The 22,084-nt window shown below is 55.1% G+C and overlaps 5 non-coding genes across 5 annotated transcripts; all 5 read right to left on the bottom strand.

Annotated features, from left to right (window-relative positions):
• Window positions 1-3,287: 3,287 nt before the first annotated feature.
• trnav-cac (transfer RNA valine (anticodon CAC)) lies at window positions 3,288-3,360 on the bottom strand. The gene has a single exon. It is a non-coding gene; the product is annotated as a tRNA-Val (tRNA).
• A 3,252-nt stretch (window positions 3,361-6,612) lies between these two features.
• trnav-cac (transfer RNA valine (anticodon CAC)) lies at window positions 6,613-6,685 on the bottom strand. Its single transcript has one exon. It is a non-coding gene; the product is annotated as a tRNA-Val (tRNA).
• Window positions 6,686-7,138: 453 nt separating this feature from the next.
• On the bottom strand, window positions 7,139-7,210 carry trnae-uuc (transfer RNA glutamic acid (anticodon UUC)). The gene has a single exon. It is a non-coding gene; the product is annotated as a tRNA-Glu (tRNA).
• A 2,810-nt stretch (window positions 7,211-10,020) lies between these two features.
• Window positions 10,021-10,093, bottom strand: trnav-cac (transfer RNA valine (anticodon CAC)). Its single transcript has one exon. It is a non-coding gene; the product is annotated as a tRNA-Val (tRNA).
• Window positions 10,094-20,162: 10,069 nt separating this feature from the next.
• trnav-cac (transfer RNA valine (anticodon CAC)) lies at window positions 20,163-20,235 on the bottom strand. The gene has a single exon. It is a non-coding gene; the product is annotated as a tRNA-Val (tRNA).
• Window positions 20,236-22,084: the final 1,849 nt, after the last annotated feature.

Raw genomic sequence — 22,084 nt, forward strand, 5'->3', positions numbered from 1 at the left:
GGTGGCAATCCCTGCCCAGCGGCCCAGCGCTGAGCTTCGCCAATGCGATTCAGCTGCTTCCAGTGCCTTTATTGGAGTGCGCTGATGGACCGTGCTCTCTCTCCAGAGACCAGCACGCCTGTCATGGACGGAGCAGGAAAGGCGGCGCCACATTCTACAGCCCTCTCCACGCAATCGACGAAATCGGGCTACTGAAGTGGAGAAAATCGCCTCTCCAGAAAGTGCAAATATCATCTTGGAGAGTATAAATCCTATTGCCGAAGGTCAGCCCTGTCTACCAGAGTAACCCTCCCACCTCCTGCAGGGATGATCAGCTCGTCTCACACGCGAGAAGTCTTCGGTTGGAAACAAGCGCCCCCTCTTCTCGCGCGATTTGCACGTTCGAGTGGTTTTAATGCGGCTCCTTCGTACACGGTGCTGATCTTTTGGAAAGCAGGAGGCAAAACTGACAGGTTCCCATACCGGGAGTCGATCCCAGGCCGCCCGGGTGAAAACCAGAAATCCTAACCGCTAGACCATATGGGAGCACACACCCCTGCTGTTCCGGGCATCATGCAAGCAAACTACATAAATATGAGAAAACGCGCAAGAGAGTTGTCACTCAGAGTGTCGAAGGGTCGATGTATACTGGGGCTCAGTTGAAATGCAACGTCAGGACTTTTCCGAATTAGATCACACGAAGAGAGCACAGCCTTTTCCGCCCTGCCACGTGGGTATCGGTAACTCGCCGTGATCGTATAGTGGTCAGTACTTTGCGTTGTGGCCGCAACAACCCCGGTTCGAATCCGGGTCACGGCAGAATAGGGGCGTCTGCTTTGACTACTTGCGCGAATGAAGGCAAAAAAAAGCCAATCGATGTGAACGAACGGCGCTTTACAGAGGAGTACTGCCTGACTGGATCGTTGATGAACGACAGAGGCCACTCTGACCTCTTCTCGGTTTTCTTCAATGACTTACTAAGGATCTTCTTCACATTCGCCCATGCAGGGGAAGCCAGTTACACCAAAGCAAACGCAGGAAAGTGCATTTCAAGCAGAGACCAGGAGGGACTTGTTTACACCGAGAGTGGTCGGAGAATGGAACAATGCGCCCAGCCCTGTTGCTGGAGCCGATTCTTGATGAGATCTTGGGCTCACTAAGAGGCCCCCGCTGGATGCTAATCTTTCTGTTGTTGTTGCAGGTCCTGCGCTGCTTTTGAGCCGACAGAGCTCGTCCTGGTCTGTCGGCACAGCCCAATTGCAAATGATCGGCTCCGCGTACAGAAGGAACGTGCGTTTGGTACAAGAGTGCATGAAGGCACCGGAAATACATTGGGAACAAATGACCGGTCGCTCAAGACCTCTGTGAAGTACAGGAGCGTGCAAAAAGAGGCTGTTTCCACCCGGTCTCGAACCGGGGACCTTTCGCGTGTGAGGCGAACGAGATAGCCGCTACACTACGGAAACCTGCAAGGACCGCTGCTGGTGTCTCGCTTGCGTTTCGGGCTGAGAAAGGGAAGCGTCACTTTAGGCAGGGGGCGCTGGAGAGAGGAACAAAGGGCGCGATGAAACAAAATGCCGAAACCCGGGATCAAACCAGGGACTTTTAGATCTTCAGTCTAACGCTCTCCCAACTGACCTATTTCGGCAGTGCGCAGAGCCCACAGCCACCTGCTCCAGCCTTCCTGTGTTGCGGCATGAGCGCACCAAGAGGAGCGGGAGAGTGTTGCAGGAACGTCACTCAGAAGGAAAGCCACCCAGCTGTGCCCTCTGAGCTCTGTCCAGCGCATCTTCCTCGCATGGACTCCTGCCTGCGAGGGGCAGGAAACAATTAGCAAGAACAGAGCAGCACCCCATGGGTGTCTCATGACCACACCTTAGGTTGTGACACGTGCAGGTGTGAGGGGTTGCCGGGCTACTCTGGAGCAGAGCTTGGGAGGAGGGGGGGCGGGAAAGCAGACAAAGAGGTGACACCTCAAGGTCTGCACGATCACAGCTCTCCGCCGCCCCAGGCTTCCGCTCGATAAGCTACTGGACACACCCGCCCCTCCTCACACAGACCGTGGAAAAGCCCCCGAGTGGGAGGGCTCTCTCTTCCTCCCAGGAGCTCTTGGACGCACAGACAGAGCGCGGGGAGCCGCCGCCTGCAAACACGGCTCCAGGCAGGACTCCACTCCGCAGGAGCCGCAGAGCAGAGGAGATGGGGGCAGCTTAGCTCCTGTGCAGAGACCTGAGCTGTTGTTGCTGCGGACGCTGTCTTTTCTGTTCTCGGGGTAGGAGTGAATGTTGAGTTGCCCTTAGAAATGAAGCAGAGCACTTCAACGGCACGGGTGTGTGTGTGTGCGTGCGCCCTGGTGATTCTGGGAGACAGATCGAACCTGGGCTAAAAGAGAGGGGGCTTAGCCCTCTTCCATTTGCTAGTTCAGAGTTGTACAACCCATCTGTATCTGCTAGGCGGCGCAGTCGTCGTGCACAAAGAACGCTTTGAAAAGCGTCAAAAGCAAGTCATTCCGAGTTGGTCGTTTGTGTTTTCCGTTCAGACGCGAAATGCTGACATGATCTCTCGGCTCCTCGGTTGTCATTTCTGTTCCGTAAAGGAATCACAGCACGCGTCGCCTTCCAGCACGCTGGGTCGGGACACGATGCCGAGGATCGGAGAGTGCGGTGTCTTCCTCGTTAGTATAGTGGCAAGTATCCCCGCCTGTCACGCGGGAGACCAGGGTTCGATTCCCTGACGGGGAGTAGAAAGCTTTTCTTTTACCTCCTTAGAGAAAGGACTGCCTTTCACTTCTCTGTTTTCTTTCACAGCGCCGTGCACCTTTTCATTGCTCTCGCTTTCAGAGCCTCCGCACGGCACACGACTCGACATCAGGAAGCACATTGAAGTGAAAGCAGGAAGCGCTGCGACATGCACTGTGCAGATCCCGCCACACTAAGAGGTGAGTGGGTCTGTTCGATGCACAAAGAACGCTTTGAAAGCATCAAAGGCAAATCATTCCGAGTTGGTCGTTTGTCATTTCTGCTCCGTAAAGGAATCACAGCAGGCGTCGGCTTCCAGCACGGTGGGTCGGGACACGATGCCGGGGGTCGGAGAGAGCGATGTCTTCCTCGTTAGTATAGTGGTGATTATCCGCACCTGTCACGCGGGAGACTGGGGTACATCAGGACGCGCATTGAAGTGAAAGCAGGATGCGCTGCGACATGCACTGTGCAGATCCCGCCACACTAAGAGGTGAGTGGGTCTGTTCGATCACTGCGCTAGGCGAATCCCCAATCCCCTTTTGTGCGTGCCGACAAAGGAAGCCGGTCTGTTTCCGCCCGGTTTCGAACCGGGGACCTTTCGCGTGTGAGGCGAACGTGATAACCACTACACTACGGAAACGGTGGCAATGCCTGCCCAGCGGCCCAGCGCTGAGCTTCGCCAATGCGATTCAGCTGCTTCCAGTGCCTTTATTGGAGTGCGCTGATGGACCGTGCTCTCTCTCCAGAGACCAGCACGCCTGTCATGGACGGAGCAGGAAAGGCGGCGCCACATTCTACAGCCCTCTCCACGCAATCGACGAAATCGGGCTACTGAAGTGGAGAAAATCGCCTCTCCAGAAAGTGCAAATATCATCTTGGAGAGTATAAATCCTATTGCCGAAGGTCAGCCCTGTCTACCAGAGTAACCCTCCCACCTCCTGCAGGGATGATCAGCTCGTCTCACACGCGAGAAGTCTTCGGTTGGAAACAAGCGCCCCCTCTTCTCGCGCGATTTGCACGTTCGAGTGGTTTTAATGCGGCTCCTTCGTACACGGTGCTGATCTTTTGGAAAGCAGGAGGCAAAACTGACAGTTTCCCATACCGGGAGTCGATCCCAGGCCGCCCGGGTGAAAACCAGAAATCCTAACCGCTAGACCATATGGGAGCACACACCCCTGCTGTTCCGGGCATCATGCAAGCAAACTACATAAATATGAGAAAACGCGCAAGAGAGTTGTCACTCAGAGTGTCGAAGGGTCGATGTATACTGGGGCTCAGTTGAAATGCAACGTCAGGACTTTTCCGAATTAGATCACACGAAGAGAGCACAGCCTTTTCCGGCCTGCCACGTGGGTATCGGTAACTCGCCGTGATCGTATAGTGGTCAGTACTTTGCGTTGTGGCCGCAACAACCCCGGTTCGAATCCGGGTCACGGCAGAATAGGGGCGTCTGCTTTGACTACTTGCGCGAATGAAGGCAAAAAAAAGCCAATCGATGTGAACGAACGGCGCTTTACAGAGGAGTACTGCCTGACTGGATCGTTGATGAACGACAGAGGCCACTCTGACCTCTTCTCGGTTTTCTTCAATGACTTACTAAGGATCTTCTTCACATTCGCCCATGCAGGGGAAGCCAGTTACACCAAAGCAAACGCAGGAAAGTGCATTTCAAGCAGAGACCAGGAGGGACTTGTTTACACCGAGAGTGGTCGGAGAATGGAACAATGCGCCCAGCCCTGTTGCTGGAGCCGATTCTTGATGAGATCTTGGGCTCACTAAGAGGCCCCCGCTGGATGCTAATCTTTCTGTTGTTGTTGCAGGTCCTGCGCTGCTTTTGAGCCGACAGAGCTCGTCCTGGTCTGTCGGCACAGCCCAATTGCAAATGATCGGCTCCGCGTACAGAAGGAACGTGCGTTTGGTACAAGAGTGCATGAAGGCACCGGAAATACATTGGGAACAAATGACCGGTCGCTCAAGACCTCTGTGAAGTACAGGAGCGTGCAAAAAGAGGCTGTTTCCACCCGGTCTCGAACCGGGGACCTTTCGCGTGTGAGGCGAACGAGATAGCCGCTACACTACGGAAACCTGCAAGGACCGCTGCTGGTGTCTCGCTTGCGTTTCGGGCTGAGAAAGGGAAGCGTCACTTTAGGCAGGGGGCGCTGGAGAGAGGAACAAAGGGCGCGATGAAACAAAATGCCGAAACCCGGGATCAAACCAGGGACTTTTAGATCTTCAGTCTAACGCTCTCCCAACTGACCTATTTCGGCAGTGCGCAGAGCCCACAGCCACCTGCTCCAGCCTTCCTGTGTTGCGGCATGAGCGCACCAAGAGGAGCGGGAGAGTGTTGCAGGAACGTCACTCAGAAGGAAAGCCACCCAGCTGTGCCCTCTGAGCTCTGTCCAGCGCATCTTCCTCGCATGGACTCCTGCCTGCGAGGGGCAGGAAACAATTAGCAAGAACAGAGCAGCACCCCATGGGTGTCTCATGACCACACCTTAGGTTGTGACACGTGCAGGTGTGAGGGGTTGCCGGGCTACTCTGGAGCAGAGCTTGGGAGGAGGGGGGGCGGGAAAGCAGACAAAGAGGTGACACCTCAAGGTCTGCACGATCACAGCTCTCCGCCGCCCCAGGCTTCCGCTCGATAAGCTACTGGACACACCCGCCCCTCCTCACACAGACCGTGGAAAAGCCCCCGAGTGGGAGGGCTCTCTCTTCCTCCCAGGAGCTCTTGGACGCACAGACAGAGCGCGGGGAGCCGCCGCCTGCAAACACGGCTCCAGGCAGGACTCCACTCCGCAGGAGCCGCAGAGCAGAGGAGATGGGGGCAGCTTAGCTCCTGTGCAGAGACCTGAGCTGTTGTTGCTGCGGACGCTGTCTTTTCTGTTCTCGGGGTAGGAGTGAATGTTGAGTTGCCCTTAGAAATGAAGCAGAGCACTTCAACGGCACGGGTGTGTGTGTGTGCGTGCGCCCTGGTGATTCTGGGAGACAGATCGAACCTGGGCTAAAAGAGAGGGGGCTTAGCCCTCTTCCATTTGCTAGTTCAGAGTTGTACAACCCATCTGTATCTGCTAGGCGGCGCAGTCGTCGTGCACAAAGAACGCTTTGAAAAGCGTCAAAAGCAAGTCATTCCGAGTTGGTCGTTTGTGTTTTCCGTTCAGACGCGAAATGCTGACATGATCTCTCGGCTCCTCGGTTGTCATTTCTGTTCCGTAAAGGAATCACAGCACGCGTCGCCTTCCAGCACGCTGGGTCGGGACACGATGCCGAGGATCGGAGAGTGCGGTGTCTTCCTCGTTAGTATAGTGGCAAGTATCCCCGCCTGTCACGCGGGAGACCAGGGTTCGATTCCCTGACGGGGAGTAGAAAGCTTTTCTTTTACCTCCTTAGAGAAAGGACTGCCTTTCACTTCTCTGTTTTCTTTCACAGCGCCGTGCACCTTTTCATTGCTCTCCGGGGTAGGAGAGCAATGCTAGGCGGCGCAGTCGTCGTGCACAAAGAACGCTTTGAAAGCATCAAAGGCAAATCATTCCGAGTTGGTCGTTTGTGTTTTCTGTTCAGACGCGAAATGCTGAAATGATCTCTCGGCTCCTCGGTTGTCATTTCTGCTCCGTAAAGGAATCACAGCAGGCGTCGGCTTCCAGCACGGTGGGTCGGGACACGATGCCGGGGGTCGGAGAGAGCGATGTCTTCCTCGTTAGTATAGTGGTGATTATCCGCACCTGCCACGCGGGAGACTGGGGTACATCAGGACGCGCATTGAAGTGAAAGCAGGATGCGCTGCGACATGCACTGTGCAGATCCCGCCACACTAAGAGGTGAGTGGGTCTGTTCGATCACTGCGCTAGGCGAATCCCCAATCCCCTTTTGTGCGTGCCGACAAAGGAAGCCGGTCTGTTTCCGCCCGGTTTCGAACCGGGGACCTTTCGCGTGTGAGGCGAACGTGATAACCACTACACTACGGAAACGGTGGCAATCCCTGCCCAGCGGCCCAGCGCTGAGCTTCGCCAATGCGATTCAGCTGCTTCCAGTGCCTTTATTGGAGTGCGCTGATGGACCGTGCTCTCTCTCCAGAGACCAGCACGCCTGTCATGGACGGAGCAGGAAAGGCGGCGCCACATTCTACAGCCCTCTCCACGCAATCGATGAAATCGGGCTACTGAAGTGGAGAAAATCGCCTCTCCAGAAAGTGCAAATATCATCTTGGAGAGTATAAATCCTATTGCCGAAGGTCAGCCCTGTCTACCAGAGTAACCCTCCCACCTCCTGCAGGGATGATCAGCTCGTCTCACACGCGAGAAGTCTTCGGTTGGAAACAAGCGCCCCCTCTTCTCGCGCGTTTTGCACGTTCGAGTGGTTTTAATGCGGCTCCTTCGTACACGGTGCTGATCTTTTGGAAAGCAGGAGGCAAAACTGACAGGTTCCCATACCGGGAGTCGAACCCGGGCCGCCTGGGTGAAAACCAGGAATCCTAACCGCTAGACCATATGGGAGCACACACCCCTGCTGTTCCGGGCATCATGCAAGCAAACTACATAAATATGAGAAAACGCGCAAGAGAGTTGTCACTCAGAGTGTCGAAGGGTCGATGTATACTGGGGCTCAGTTGAAATGCAACGTCAGGACTTTTCCGAATTAGGTCACACGAAGAGAGCACAGCCTTTTCCGGCCTGCCACGTGGGTATCGGTAATTCGCCGTGATCGTATAGTGGTCAGTACTTTGCGTTGTGGCCGCAACAACCCCGGTTCGAATCCGGGTCACGGCAGAATAGGGGCGTCTGCTTTGACTACTTGCGCGAATGAAGGCAAAAAAAAGCCAATCGATGTGAACGAACGGCGCTTTACAGAGGAGTACTGCCTGACTGGATCGTTGATGAACGACAGAGGCCACTCTGACCTCTTCTCGGTTTTCTTCAATGACTTACTAAGGATCTTCTTCACATTCGCCCATGCAGGGGAAGCCAGTTACACCAAAGCAAACGCAGGAAAGTGCATTTCAAGCAGAGACCAGGAGGGACTTGTTTACACCGAGAGTGGTCGGAGAATGGAACAATGCGCCCAGCCCTGTTGCTGGAGCCGATTCTTGATGAGATCTTGGGCTCACTAAGAGGCCCCCGCTGGATGCTAATCTTTCTGTTGTTGTTGCAGGTCCTGCGCTGCTTTTGAGCCGACAGAGCTCGTCCTGGTCTGTCGGCACAGCCCAATTGCAAATGATCGGCTCCGCGTACAGAAGGAACGTGCGTTTGGTACAAGAGTGCATGAAGGCACCGGAAATACATTGGGAACAAATGACCGGTCGCTCAAGACCTCTGTGAAGTACAGGAGCGTGCAAAAAGAGGCTGTTTCCGCCCGGTCTCGAACCGGGGACTTTTCGCGTGTGAGGCGAACGTGATAGCCGCTACACTACGGAAACCTGCAGGGACCGCTGCTGGTGTCTCGCTTGCGTTTCGGGCTGAGAAAGGGAAGCGTCACTTTAGGCAGGGGGCGCTGGAGAGAGGAACAAAGGGCGCGATGAAACAAAATGCCAAAACCCGGGATCAAACCAGGGACTTTTAGATCTTCAGTCTAACGCTCTCCCAACTGACCTATTTCGGCAGTGCGCAGAGCCCACAGCCACCTGCTCCAGCCTTCCTGTGTTGCGGCATGAGCGCACCAAGAGGAGCGGGAGAGTGTTGCAGGAACGTCACTCAGAAGGAAAGCCACCCAGCTGTGCCCTCTGAGCTCTGTCCAGCGCATCTTCCTCGCATGGACTCCTGCCTGCGACGGGCAGGAAACAATTAGCAAGAACAGAGCAGCACCCCATGGGTGTCTCATGACCACACCTTAGGTTGTGACACGTGCAGGTGTGAGGGGTTGCCGGGCTACTCTGGAGCAGAGCTTGGGCGGAGGGGGGGCGGGAAAGCAGACAAAGAGGTGACACCTCAAGGTCTGCACGATCACAGCTCTCCGCCGCCCCAGGCTTCCGCTCGATAAGCTACTGGACACACCCGCCCCTCCTCACACAGACCGTGGAAAAGCCCCCGAGTGGGAGGGCTCTCTCTTCCTCCCAGGAGCTCTTGGACGCACAGACAGAGCGCGGGGAGCCGCCGCCTGCAAACACGGCTCCAGGCAGGACTCCACTCCGCAGGAGCCGCAGAGCAGAGGAGATGGGGGCAGCTTAGCTCCTGTGCAGAGACCTGAGCTGTTGTTGCTGCGGACGCTGTCTTTTCTGTTCTCGGGGTAGGAGTGAATGTTGAGTTGCCCTTAGAAATGAAGCAGAGCACTTCAACGGCACGGGTGTGTGTGCGTGCGCCCTGGTGATTCTGGGAGACAGATCGAACCTGGGCTAAAAGAGAGGGGGCTTAGCCCTCTTCCATTTGCTAGTTCAGAGTTGTACAACCCATCTGTATCTGCTAGGCGGCGCAGTCGTCGTGCACAAAGAACGCTTTGAAAAGCGTCAAAAGCAAGTCATTCCGAGTTGGTCGTTTGTGTTTTCCGTTCAGACGCGAAATGCTGACATGATCTCTCGGCTCCTCGGTTGTCATTTCTGTTCCGTAAAGGAATCACAGCACGCGTCGCCTTCCAGCACGCTGGGTCGGGACACGATGCCGAGGATCGGAGAGTGCGGTGTCTTCCTCGTTAGTATAGTGGCAAGTATCCCCGCCTGTCACGCGGGAGACCAGGGTTCGGTTCCCTGACGGGGAGTAGAAAGCTTTTCTTTTACCTCCTTAGAGAAAGGACTGCCTTTCACTTCTCTGTTTTCTTTCACAGCGCCGTGCACCTTTTCATTGCTCTCGCTTTCAGAGCCTCCGCACGGCACACGACTCGACATCAGGAAGCACATTGAAGTGAAAGCAGGAAGCGCTGCGACATGCACTGTGCAGATCCCGCCACACTAAGAGGTGAGTGGGTCTGTTCGATGCACAAAGAACGCTTTGAAAGCATCAAAGGCAAATCATTCCGAGTTGGTCGTTTGTGTTTTCTGTTCAGACGCGAAATGCTGAAATGATCTCTCGGCTCCTCGGTTGTCATTTCTGCTCCGTAAAGGAATCACAGCAGGCGTCGGCTTCCAGCACGGTGGGTCGGGACACGATGCCGGGGGTCGGAGAGAGCGATGTCTTCCTCGTTAGTATAGTGGTGATTATCCGCACCTGTCACGCGGGAGACTGGGGTACATCAGGACGCGCATTGAAGTGAAAGCAGGATGCGCTGCGACATGCACTGTGCAGATCCCGCCACACTAAGAGGTGAGTGGGTCTGTTCGATCACTGCGCTAGGCGAATCCCCAATCCCCTTTTGTGCGTGCCGACAAAGGAAGCCGGTCTGTTTCCGCCCGGTTTCGAACCGGGGACCTTTCGCGTGTGAGGCGAACGTGATAACCACTACACTACGGAAACGGTGGCAATCCCTGCCCAGCGGCCCAGCGCTGAGCTTCGCCAATGCGATTCAGCTGCTTCCAGTGCCTTTATTGGAGTGCGCTGATGGACCGTGCTCTCTCTCCAGAGACCAGCACGCCTGTCATGGACGGAGCAGGAAAGGCGGCGCCACATTCTACAGCCCTCTCCACGCAATCGACGAAATCGGGCTACTGAAGTGGAGAAAATCGCCTCTCCAGAAAGTGCAAATATCATCTTGGAGAGTATAAATCCTATTGCCGAAGGTCAGCCCTGTCTACCAGAGTAACCCTCCCACCTCCTGCAGCGATGATCAGCTCGTCTCACACGCGAGAAGTCTTCGGTTGGAAACAAGCGCCCCCTCTTCTCGCGCGTTTTGCACGTTCGAGTGGTTTTAATGCGGCTCCTTCGTACACGGTGCTGATCTTTTGGAAAGCAGGAGGCAAAACTGACACGTTCCCATACCGGGAGTCAAACCCGGGCTGCCTGGGTGAAAACCAGGAATCCTAACCGCTAGACCATATGGGAGCACACAACCCCGCTGTTCCGGGCATCATGCAAGCAAACTACATAAATATGAGAAAACACGCAAGAGAGTTGTCACTCAGAGTGTCGAACGGTCGATGTATACTGGGGCTCAGTTGAAATGCAACGTCAGGACTTTTCCGAATTAGGTCACACGAAGAGAGCACAGCCTTTTCCGCCGTACCATGTGTGTATCGGTAACTCGCCGTGACCGTATAGTGGTCAGTACTTTGCGTTGTGGCCGCAACAACCCCGGTTCGAATCCGGGTCACGGCAGAATAGGGGCGTCTGCTTTTACTACTTGCGCGAATGAAGGCAAAAAAAAGCCAATCGATGTGAACGAACGGCGCTTTACAGAGGAGTACTGCCTGACTGGATCGTTGATGAACGACAGAGGCCACTCCGACCTCTTCTCGGTTTTCTTCAACGACTTACTAAGGATCTTCTTCACATTCGCCCATGCAGGGGAAGCCAGTTACACCAAAGCAAACGCAGGAAAGTGCATTTCAAGCAGAGACCAGGAGGGACTTGTTTACACCGAGAGTGGTCGGAGAATGGAACAATGCGCCCAGCCCTGTTGCTGGAGCCGATTCTTGATGAGATCTTGGGCTCACTGGATGCTAATCTTTCTGTTGTTCTTGCAGGTCCTGCGCTGCTTTTGAGCCGACAGAGCTCGTCCTGGTCTGTCGGCACAGCCCAATTGCAAATGATCGGCTCCGCGTACAGAAGGAACGTGCGTTTGGTACAAGAGTGCATGAAGGCACCGGAAATACATTGGGAACAAATGACCGGTCGCTCAAGACCTCTGTGAAGTACAGGAGCGTGCAACAAGAGGCTGTTTCCGCCCGGTCTCGAACCGGGGACCTTTCGCGTGTTAGGCGAACGTGATAGCCGCTACACTACGGAAACCTGCAGGGACCGCTGCTGGTGTCTCGCTTGCGTTTCGGGCTGAGAAAGGGAAGCGTCACTTTAGGCAGGGGGCGCTGGAGAGAGGAACAAAGGGCGCGATGAAACAAAATGCCGAAACCCGGGATCGAACCAGGGACCTTCAGATCTTCAGTCTAACGCTCTCCCAACTGAGCTATTTCGGCAGTGCACAGAGCCCACAGCCACCTGCTCCAGCGGCATGAGCGCACCAAGAGGAGCGGGAGAGTGTTGCAGGAACGTCACTCAGAAGGAAAGCCACCCAGCTGCGCCCTCTGAGCTCTGTCCAGCGCATCTTCCTCGCATGGACTCCTGCCTGCGACGGGCAGGAAACAATTAGCAAGAACAGAACAGCACCCCATGGGTGTCTCATGACCACACCTTAGGTTGTGACACGTGCAGGTGTGAGGGGTTGCCGGGCTACTCTGGAGCAGAGCTTGGGCGGAGGGGGGGCGGGAAAGCAGACAAAGAGGTGACACCTCAAGGTCTGCACGATCACAGCTCTCCGCCGCCCCAGGCTTCCGCTCGATAAGCTACTGGACACACCCGCCCCTCCTCACACAGACCGTGGAAAAGCCCCCGAGTGGGAGGGCTCTCTCTTCCTCCCAGGAGCTCTTGGACACGACGCACAGACAGAGCGCGGGGAGCCGCCGCCTGCAAACACGGCTCCAGGCAGGACTCCACTCCACAGGAGCCGCAGAGCAGAGGAGATGGGGGCAGCTTAGTTCCTGTGCAGAGACCTGAGCTGTTGTTGCTGCGGACGCTGTCTTTTCTGTTCTCGGGGTAGGAGTGAATGTTGAGTTGCCCTTAGAAATGAAGCAGAGCACTTCAACGGCACGGGTGTGTGTGTGTGCGTGCGCCCTGGTGATTCTGGGAGACAGATCGAACCTGGGCTAAAAGAGAGGGGGCTTAGCCCTCTTCCATTTGCTAGTTCAGAGTTGTACAACCCATTTGTATCTGCTAGGCGGCGCAGTCGTCGTGCACAAAGAACGCTTTGAAAAGCGTCAAAAGCAAGTCATTCCGAGTTGGTCGTTTGTGTTTTCCGTTCAGACGCGAAATGCTGAAATGATCTCTCGGCTCCTCGGTTGTCATTTCTGCTCCGTAAAGGAATCACAGCACGCGTCGCCTTCCAGCACGCTGGGTCGGGACACGATGCCGGGGATCGAAGGGTGTGATGTCTTCCTCGTTAGTATAGTGGCGAGTATCCTTGCCTGTCACGCGTGAGACCGGGGTTCGATTCCCCGACGGGGAGTAGAAAGCTTTTCTTTTACCTCCTTAGAGAAAGGACTGCCTTTCACTTCTCTGTTTTCTTTCACAGCGTCGTGCACCTTTTCATTGCTCTCGCTTTCAGAGCCTCCGCACGGCACACGACTCGACATCAGAAAGCACATTGAAGTGAAAGCAGGAAGCGCTGCGACATGCAGTGTGCAGATCCCGCCACACTAAGAGGTGAGTGGGTCTGTTCGATGCACAAAGAACGCTTTGATAAGCGTCAAAGGCAAGTCATTCCGAGTTGGTCGTTTGTGTTTTCTGTTCAGACGCGAAATGCTGAAATGATCTCTCGGCTCCTCGGTTGTCATTTCTGCTCCGTAAAGGAATCACAGCACGCGTCGGCTTCCAGCACGGTGGGTCGGGACACGATGCCGGGGGTCGAAGGGTGTGATGTCTTCCTCGTTAGTATAGTGGTGATTATCCCCACCTGTCACGCGGGAGACTGGGGTACATCAGGACGCGCATTGGAGTGAAAGCAGGATGCGCTGCGACATGCACTGTGCAGATCCCGCCACACTAAGAGGTGAGTGGGTCTGTGCGATCACAGCGCTAGGCGAATCCCCAATCCCCTTTTGTGCGTGGCGACAAAAGAAGCCGGTCTGTTTCCGCCCAGTTTCGAACCATTGACTTTTCGCGTGGGAGGCAAACGTGATAACCACTACACTACGGAAACGGTAGCAAACCCTTCCCAGCGGCCCAGTGCTGAGCTTCGCCAATGCGATTCAGCTGCTTCCAGTGCCTTTATTGGAGTGCGCTGATGGACCGTGCTCTCTCTCCAGAGACCAGCACGCCTGTCATGGACGGAGCAGGAAAAGCGGCGCCACATTCTACAGCCCTCTCCACGCAATCGACGAAATCGGGCTACTGAAGTGGAGAAAATCGCCTCTCCAGAAAGTGCAAATATCATCTTGGAGAGTATAAATCCTATTGCCGAAGGTCAGCCCTGTCTACCAGAGTAACCCTCCCACCTCCTGCAGCGATGATCAGCTCGTCTCACACGCGAGAAGTCTTCGGTTGGAAACAAGCGCCCCCTCTTCTCGCGCGTTTTGCACGTTCGAGTGGTTTTAATGCGGCTCCTTCGTACACGGTGCTGATCTTTTGGAAAGCAGGAGGCAAAACTGACACGTTCCCATACCGGGAGTCAAACCCGGGCCGCCTGGGTGAAAACCAGGAATCCTAACCGCTAGACCATATGGGAGCACACAACCCCGCTGTTCCGGGCATCATGCAAGCAAACTACATAAATATGAGAAAACACGCAAGAGAGTTGTCACTCAGAGTGTCGAAGGGTCGATGTATACTGGGGCTCAGTTGAAATGCAACGTCAGGACTTTTCCGAATTAGGTCACACGAAGAGAGCACAGCCTTTTCCGCCCTACCATGTGTGTATCGGTAACTCGCCGTGATCGTATAGTGGTCAGTACTTTGCGTTGTGGCCGCAACAACCCCGGTTCGAATCCGGGTCACGGCAGAATAGGGGCGTCTACTTTTACTACTTGCGCGAATGAAGGCAAAAGAAAGCCAATCGATGTGAACGAACGGCGCTTTACAGAGGAGTACTGCCTGACTGGATCGTTGATGAACGACAGAGGCCACTCCGACCTCTTCTCGGTTTTCTTCAACGACTTACTAAGGATCTTCTTCACATTCGCCCATGCAGGGGAAGCCAGTTACACCAAAGCAAACGCAGGAAAGTGCATTTCAAGCAGAGACCAGGAGGGACTTGTTTACACCGAGAGTGGTCGGAGAATGGAACAATGCGCCCAGCCCTGTTGCTGGAGCCGATTCTTGATGAGATCTTGGGCTCACTGGATGCTAATCTTTCTGTTGTTCTTGCAGGTCCTGCGCTGCTTTTGAGCCGACAGAGCTCGTCCTGGTCTGTCGGCACAGCCCAATTGCAAATGATCGGCTCCGCGTACAGAAGGAACGTGCGTTTGGTACAAGAGTGCATGAAGGCACCGGAAATACATTGGGAACAAATGACCGGTCGCTCAAGACCTCTGTGAAGTACAGGAGCGTGCAACAAGAGGCTGTTTCCGCCCGGTCTCGAACCGGGGACCTTTCGCGTGTTAGGCGAACGTGATAGCCGCTACACTACGGAAACCTGCAGGGACCGCTGCTGGTGTCTCGCTTGCGTTTCGGGCTGAGAAAGGGAAGCGTCACTTTAGGCAGGGGGCGCTGGAGAGAGGAACAAAGGGCGCGATGAAACAAAATTCCGAAACCCGGGATCGAACCAGGGACCTTTAGATCTTCAGTCTAACGCTCTCCCAACTGAGCTATTTCGGCAGTGCACAGAGCCCACAGCCACCTGCTCCAGCGGCATGAGCGCACCAAGAGGAGCGGGAGAGTGTTGCAGGAACGTCACTCAGAAGGAAAGCCACCCAGCTGCGCCCTCTGAGCTCTGTCCAGCTTATCTTCCTCGCATGGACTCCTGCCTGCGACGGGCAGGAAACAATTAGCAAGAACAGAACAGCACCCCATGGGTGTCTCATGACCACACCTTAGGTTGTGACACGTGCAGGTGTGAGGGGTTGCCGGGCTACTCTGGAGCAGAGCTTGGGCGGAGGGGGGGCGGGAAAGCAGACAAAGAGGTGACACCTCAAGGTCTGCACGATCACAGCTCTCCGCCGCCCCAGGCTTCCGCTCGATAAGCTACTGGACACACCCGCCCCTCCTCACACAGACCGTGGAAAAGCCCCCGAGTGGGAGGGCTCTCTCTTCCTCCCAGGAGCTCTTGGACACGACGCACAGACAGAGCGCGGGGAGCCGCCGCCTGCAAACACGGCTCCAGGCAGGACTCCACTCCACAGGAGCCGCAGAGCAGAGGAGATGGGGGCAGCTTAGTTCCTGTGCAGAGACCTGAGCTGTTGTTGCTGCGGACGCTGTCTTTTCTGTTCTCGGGGTAGGAGTGAATGTTGAGTTGCCCTTAGAAATGAAGCAGAGCACTTCAACGGCACGGGTGTGTGTGTGTGCGTGCGCCCTGGTGATTCTGGGAGACAGATCGAACCTGGGCTAAAAGAGAGGGGGCTTAGCCCTCTTCCATTTGCTAGTTCAGAGTTGTACAACCCATTTGTATCTGCTAGGCGGCGCAGTCGTCGTGCACAAAGAACGCTTTGAAAAGCGTCAAAAGCAAGTCATTCCGAGTTGGTCGTTTGTGTTTTCCGTTCAGACGCGAAATGCTGAAATGATCTCTCGGCTCCTCGGTTGTCATTTCTGCTCCGTAAAGGAATCACAGCACGCGTCGCCTTCCAGCACGCTGGGTCGGGACACGATGCCGGGGATCGAAGGGTGTGACGTCTTCCTCGTTAGTATAGTGGCGAGTATCCTTGCCTGTCACGCGTGAGACCGGGGTTCGATTCCCCGACGGGGAGTAGAAAGCTTTTCTTTTACCTCCTTAGAGAAAGGACTGCCTTTCACTTCTCTGTTTTCTTTCACAGCGTCGTGCACCTTTTCATTGCTCTCGCTTTCAGAGCCTCCGCACGGCACACGACTCGACATCAGAAAGCACATTGAAGTGAAAGCAGGAAGCGCTGCGACATGCACTGTGCAGATCCCGCCACACTAAGAGGTGAGTGGGTCTGTTCGATGCACAAAGAACGCTTTGATAAGCGTCAAAGGCAAGTCATTCCGAGTTGGTCGTTTGTGTTTTCTGTTCAGACGCGAAATGCTGAAATGATCTCTCGGCTCCTCGGTTGTCATTTCTGCTCCGTAAAGGAATCACAGCACGCGTCGGCTTCCAGCACGGTGGGTCGGGACACGATGCCGGGGGTCGAAGGGTGCGATGTCTTCCTCGTTAGTATAGTGGTGATTATCCCCACCTGTCACGCGGGAGACTGGGGTACATCAGGACGCGCATTGGAGTGAAAGCAGGATGCGCTGCGACATGCACTGTGCAGATCCCGCCACACTAAGAGGTGAGTGGGTCTGTGCGATCACAGCGCTAGGCGAATCCCCAATCCCCTTTTGTGCGTGGCGACAAAAGAAGCCGGTCTGTTTCCGCCCAGTTTCGAACCATTGACTTTTCGCGTGGGAGGCAAACGTGATAACCACTACACTACGGAAACGGTAGCAAACCCTTCCCAGCGGCCCAGTGCTGAGCTTCGCCAATGCGATTCAGCTGCTTCCAGTGCCTTTATTGGAGTGCGCTGATGGACCGTGCTCTCTCTCCAGAGACCAGCACGCCTGTCATGGACGGAGCAGGAAAAGCGGCGCCACATTCTACAGCCCTCTCCACGCAATCGACGAAATCGGGCTACTGAAGTGGAGAAAATCGCCTCTCCAGAAAGTGCAAATATCATCTTGGAGAGTATAAATCCTATTGCCGAAGGTCAGCCCTGTCTACCAGAGTAACCCTCCCACCTCCTGCAGCGATGATCAGCTCGTCTCACACGCGAGAAGTCTTCGGTTGGAAACAAGCGCCCCCTCTTCTCGCGCGTTTTGCACGTTCGAGTGGTTTTAATGCGGCTCCTTCGTACACGGTGCTGATCTTTTGGAAAGCAGGAGGCAAAACTGACACGTTCCCATACCGGGAGTCAAACCCGGGCTGCCTGGGTGAAAACCAGGAATCCTAACCGCTAGACCATATGGGAGCACACAACCCCGCTGTTCCGGGCATCATGCAAGCAAACTACATAAATATGAGAAAACACGCAAGAGAGTTGTCACTCAGAGTGTCGAACGGTCGATGTATACTGGGGCTCAGTTGAAATGCAACGTCAGGACTTTTCCGAATTAGGTCACACGAAGAGAGCACAGCCTTTTCCGCCGTACCATGTGTGTATCGGTAACTCGCCGTGACCGTATAGTGGTCAGTACTTTGCGTTGTGGCCGCAACAACCCCGGTTCGAATCCGGGTCACGGCAGAATAGGGGCGTCTGCTTTGACTACTTGCGCGAATGAAGGCAAAAAAAAGCCAATCGATGTGAACGAACGGCGCTTTACAGAGGAGTACTGCCTGACTGGATCGTTGATGAACGACAGAGGCCACTCTGACCTCTTCTCGGTTTTCTTCAATGACTTACTAAGGATCTTCTTCACATTCGCCCATGCAGGGGAAGCCAGTTACACCAAAGCAAACGCAGGAAAGTGCATTTCAAGCAGAGACCAGGAGGGACTTGTTTACACCGAGAGTGGTCGGAGAATGGAACAATGCGCCCAGCCCTGTTGCTGGAGCCGATTCTTGATGAGATCTTGGGCTCACTAAGAGGCCCCCGCTGGATGCTAATCTTTCTGTTGTTGTTGCAGGTCCTGCGCTGCTTTTGAGCCGACAGAGCTCGTCCTGGTCTGTCGGCACAGCCCAATTGCAAATGATCGGCTCCGCGTACAGAAGGAACGTGCGTTTGGTACAAGAGTGCATGAAGGCACCGGAAATACATTGGGAACAAATGACCGGTCGCTCAAGACCTCTGTGAAGTACAGGAGCGTGCAAAAAGAGGCTGTTTCCACCCGGTCTCGAACCGGGGACCTTTCGCGTGTGAGGCGAACGAGATAGCCGCTACACTACGGAAACCTGCAAGGACCGCTGCTGGTGTCTCGCTTGCGTTTCGGGCTGAGAAAGGGAAGCGTCACTTTAGGCAGGGGGCGCTGGAGAGAGGAACAAAGGGCGCGATGAAACAAAATGCCGAAACCCGGGATCAAACCAGGGACTTTTAGATCTTCAGTCTAACGCTCTCCCAACTGACCTATTTCGGCAGTGCGCAGAGCCCACAGCCACCTGCTCCAGCCTTCCTGTGTTGCGGCATGAGCGCACCAAGAGGAGCGGGAGAGTGTTGCAGGAACGTCACTCAGAAGGAAAGCCACCCAGCTGTGCCCTCTGAGCTCTGTCCAGCGCATCTTCCTCGCATGGACTCCTGCCTGCGAGGGGCAGGAAACAATTAGCAAGAACAGAGCAGCACCCCATGGGTGTCTCATGACCACACCTTAGGTTGTGACACGTGCAGGTGTGAGGGGTTGCCGGGCTACTCTGGAGCAGAGCTTGGGAGGAGGGGGGGCGGGAAAGCAGACAAAGAGGTGACACCTCAAGGTCTGCACGATCACAGCTCTCCGCCGCCCCAGGCTTCCGCTCGATAAGCTACTGGACACACCCGCCCCTCCTCACACAGACCGTGGAAAAGCCCCCGAGTGGGAGGGCTCTCTCTTCCTCCCAGGAGCTCTTGGACGCACAGACAGAGCGCGGGGAGCCGCCGCCTGCAAACACGGCTCCAGGCAGGACTCCACTCCGCAGGAGCCGCAGAGCAGAGGAGATGGGGGCAGCTTAGCTCCTGTGCAGAGACCTGAGCTGTTGTTGCTGCGGACGCTGTCTTTTCTGTTCTCGGGGTAGGAGTGAATGTTGAGTTGCCCTTAGAAATGAAGCAGAGCACTTCAACGGCACGGGTGTGTGTGTGTGCGTGCGCCCTGGTGATTCTGGGAGACAGATCGAACCTGGGCTAAAAGAGAGGGGGCTTAGCCCTCTTCCATTTGCTAGTTCAGAGTTGTACAACCCATCTGTATCTGCTAGGCGGCGCAGTCGTCGTGCACAAAGAACGCTTTGAAAAGCGTCAAAAGCAAGTCATTCCGAGTTGGTCGTTTGTGTTTTCCGTTCAGACGCGAAATGCTGACATGATCTCTCGGCTCCTCGGTTGTCATTTCTGTTCCGTAAAGGAATCACAGCACGCGTCGCCTTCCAGCACGCTGGGTCGGGACACGATGCCGAGGATCGGAGAGTGCGGTGTCTTCCTCGTTAGTATAGTGGCAAGTATCCCCGCCTGTCACGCGGGAGACCAGGGTTCGATTCCCTGACGGGGAGTAGAAAGCTTTTCTTTTACCTCCTTAGAGAAAGGACTGCCTTTCACTTCTCTGTTTTCTTTCACAGCGCCGTGCACCTTTTCATTGCTCTCGCTTTCAGAGCCTCCGCACGGCACACGACTCGACATCAGGAAGCACATTGAAGTGAAAGCAGGAAGCGCTGCGACATGCACTGTGCAGATCCCGCCACACTAAGAGGTGAGTGGGTCTGTTCGATGCACAAAGAACGCTTTGAAAGCATCAAAGGCAAATCATTCCGAGTTGGTCGTTTGTCATTTCTGCTCCGTAAAGGAATCACAGCAGGCGTCGGCTTCCAGCACGGTGGGTCGGGACACGATGCCGGGGGTCGGAGAGAGCGATGTCTTCCTCGTTAGTATAGTGGTGATTATCCGCACCTGTCACGCGGGAGACTGGGGTACATCAGGACGCGCATTGAAGTGAAAGCAGGATGCGCTGCGACATGCACTGTGCAGATCCCGCCACACTAAGAGGTGAGTGGGTCTGTTCGATCACTGCGCTAGGCGAATCCCCAATCCCCTTTTGTGCGTGCCGACAAAGGAAGCCGGTCTGTTTCCGCCCGGTTTCGAACCGGGGACCTTTCGCGTGTGAGGCGAACGTGATAACCACTACACTACGGAAACGGTGGCAATCCCTGCCCAGCGGCCCAGCGCTGAGCTTCGCCAATGCGATTCAGCTGCTTCCAGTGCCTTTATTGGAGTGCGCTGATGGACCGTGCTCTCTCTCCAGAGACCAGCACGCCTGTCATGGACGGAGCAGGAAAGGCGGCGCCACATTCTACAGCCCTCTCCACGCAATCGACGAAATCGGGCTACTGAAGTGGAGAAAATCGCCTCTCCAGAAAGTGCAAATATCATCTTGGAGAGTATAAATCCTATTGCCGAAGGTCAGCCCTGTCTACCAGAGTAACCCTCCCACCTCCTGCAGGGATGATCAGCTCGTCTCACACGCGAGAAGTCTTCGGTTGGAAACAAGCGCCCCCTCTTCTCGCGCGATTTGCACGTTCGAGTGGTTTTAATGCGGCTCCTTCGTACACGGTGCTGATCTTTTGGAAAGCAGGAGGCAAAACTGACAGGTTCCCATACCGGGAGTCGATCCCAGGCCGCCCGGGTGAAAACCAGAAATCCTAACCGCTAGACCATATGGGAGCACACACCCCTGCTGTTCCGGGCATCATGCAAGCAAACTACATAAATATGAGAAAACGCGCAAGAGAGTTGTCACTCAGAGTGTCGAAGGGTCGATGTATACTGGGGCTCAGTTGAAATGCAACGTCAGGACTTTTCCGAATTAGATCACACGAAGAGAGCACAGCCTTTTCCGCCCTGCCACGTGGGTATCGGTAACTCGCCGTGATCGTATAGTGGTCAGTACTTTGCGTTGTGGCCGCAACAACCCCGGTTCGAATCCGGGTCACGGCAGAATAGGGGCGTCTGCTTTGACTACTTGCGCGAATGAAGGCAAAAAAAAGCCAATCGATGTGAACGAACGGCGCTTTACAGAGGAGTACTGCCTGACTGGATCGTTGATGAACGACAGAGGCCACTCTGACCTCTTCTCGGTTTTCTTCAATGACTTACTAAGGATCTTCTTCACATTCGCCCATGCAGGGGAAGCCAGTTACACCAAAGCAAACGCAGGAAAGTGCATTTCAAGCAGAGACCAGGAGGGACTTGTTTACACCGAGAGTGGTCGGAGAATGGAACAATGCGCCCAGCCCTGTTGCTGGAGCCGATTCTTGATGAGATCTTGGGCTCACTAAGAGGCCCCCGCTGGATGCTAATCTTTCTGTTGTTGTTGCAGGTCCTGCGCTGCTTTTGAGCCGACAGAGCTCGTCCTGGTCTGTCGGCACAGCCCAATTGCAAATGATCGGCTCCGCGTACAGAAGGAACGTGCGTTTGGTACAAGAGTGCATGAAGGCACCGGAAATACATTGGGAACAAATGACCGGTCGCTCAAGACCTCTGTGAAGTACAGGAGCGTGCAAAAAGAGGCTGTTTCCACCCGGTCTCGAACCGGGGACCTTTCGCGTGTGAGGCGAACGAGATAGCCGCTACACTACGGAAACCTGCAAGGACCGCTGCTGGTGTCTCGCTTGCGTTTCGGGCTGAGAAAGGGAAGCGTCACTTTAGGCAGGGGGCGCTGGAGAGAGGAACAAAGGGCGCGATGAAACAAAATGCCGAAACCCGGGATCAAACCAGGGACTTTTAGATCTTCAGTCTAACGCTCTCCCAACTGACCTATTTCGGCAGTGCGCAGAGCCCACAGCCACCTGCTCCAGCCTTCCTGTGTTGCGGCATGAGCGCACCAAGAGGAGCGGGAGAGTGTTGCAGGAACGTCACTCAGAAGGAAAGCCACCCAGCTGTGCCCTCTGAGCTCTGTCCAGCGCATCTTCCTCGCATGGACTCCTGCCTGCGAGGGGCAGGAAACAATTAGCAAGAACAGAGCAGCACCCCATGGGTGTCTCATGAC

This window comes from Atractosteus spatula (assembly GCF_055471065.1).
Source record: "Atractosteus spatula isolate fAtrSpa1 chromosome 10 unlocalized genomic scaffold, fAtrSpa1.hap1 SUPER_10_unloc_13, whole genome shotgun sequence".
NCBI lineage: Eukaryota > Metazoa > Chordata > Actinopteri > Semionotiformes > Lepisosteidae > Atractosteus > Atractosteus spatula.